This window comes from Ictidomys tridecemlineatus, chromosome 4, assembly GCF_052094955.1.
Source record: "Ictidomys tridecemlineatus isolate mIctTri1 chromosome 4, mIctTri1.hap1, whole genome shotgun sequence".
Taxonomy (NCBI): Eukaryota; Metazoa; Chordata; class Mammalia; order Rodentia; family Sciuridae; genus Ictidomys; species Ictidomys tridecemlineatus.
Genome location: NC_135480.1, coordinates 17,621,219 through 17,622,037, shown reverse-complemented (window position 1 = coordinate 17,622,037; position 819 = coordinate 17,621,219). Strand labels below are relative to the sequence as shown.

General features: G+C 33.7%; 1 non-coding gene across 1 annotated transcript; it reads right to left on the bottom strand.

Annotated features, from left to right (window-relative positions):
• On the bottom strand, window positions 1-215 carry LOC120890169 (small nucleolar RNA U3). Its single transcript, XR_005734416.1, has one exon. It is a non-coding gene; the product is annotated as a small nucleolar RNA U3 (small nucleolar RNA).
• Between the last annotated feature and the right edge of the window lie 604 nt (window positions 216-819).

Genomic DNA, 819 nt, shown 5'->3' with positions numbered 1-819 from the left:
ACCATGCAGACTGTGTTCCTTTCTTCTTGCTCTCCAAAACGGAGAGAAGAAGGATCATCAATGGCAATAGGCAGTTGCAGCAAAGCAACAACAAAAGCCAGCCACATACTCAGAAGGGAGCACTATGCCCCTCCTTGTGGTTTCAGGTATTCTACATGATCAGAGAAACTTCTCTAGTAAGAAACTATAGAAATGCTCCCTAAAAGTATGGTCTTAAAAATATATAATCTTGGAAAGAACGTAGACCATGCAGTGAAAATGCTAAAAAGCCATCAGCAGAACATTCAAGAAATAAGGGATAGCATAAAAAGATCAAATTTAAGAGTTATCAGGATAGGGGAAAGCATAGAGTTCCAAACCAAAGGAATGAACAAACTATTCAGTAAAATAATATTAGAAAACTTTTCAAAAATGTTCCAAACCAAAGGAATGAACAAACTATTCAGTAAAATAATATTAGAAAACTTTTCACAAATGAAGAATATATTGGATAATCAAATTTTAAAGGCTTACAGGATGTCAAATGTACAAAATCACAACAGATACACACCAAGGCACATTATAATTAAAATGCCTAACATTCAGAATAAGGAGAGAATATTAAAAGCCACCAAAGAAAGGAATCAGATAACATATGGGGGGAAACCAATTAGGTTATATGCAGATTTTTCAACACAGACCCTGAAAGCTAGAAGATCCTAGAATAACACATATCAAGCTCTGAAAGAAAATGAAATCCAACCGAAAATCTTGTATCCAGCAAAAATAAGCTTCAGATTCGATGATGAAATAAAAATCTTACATGATTAACAAAATTTA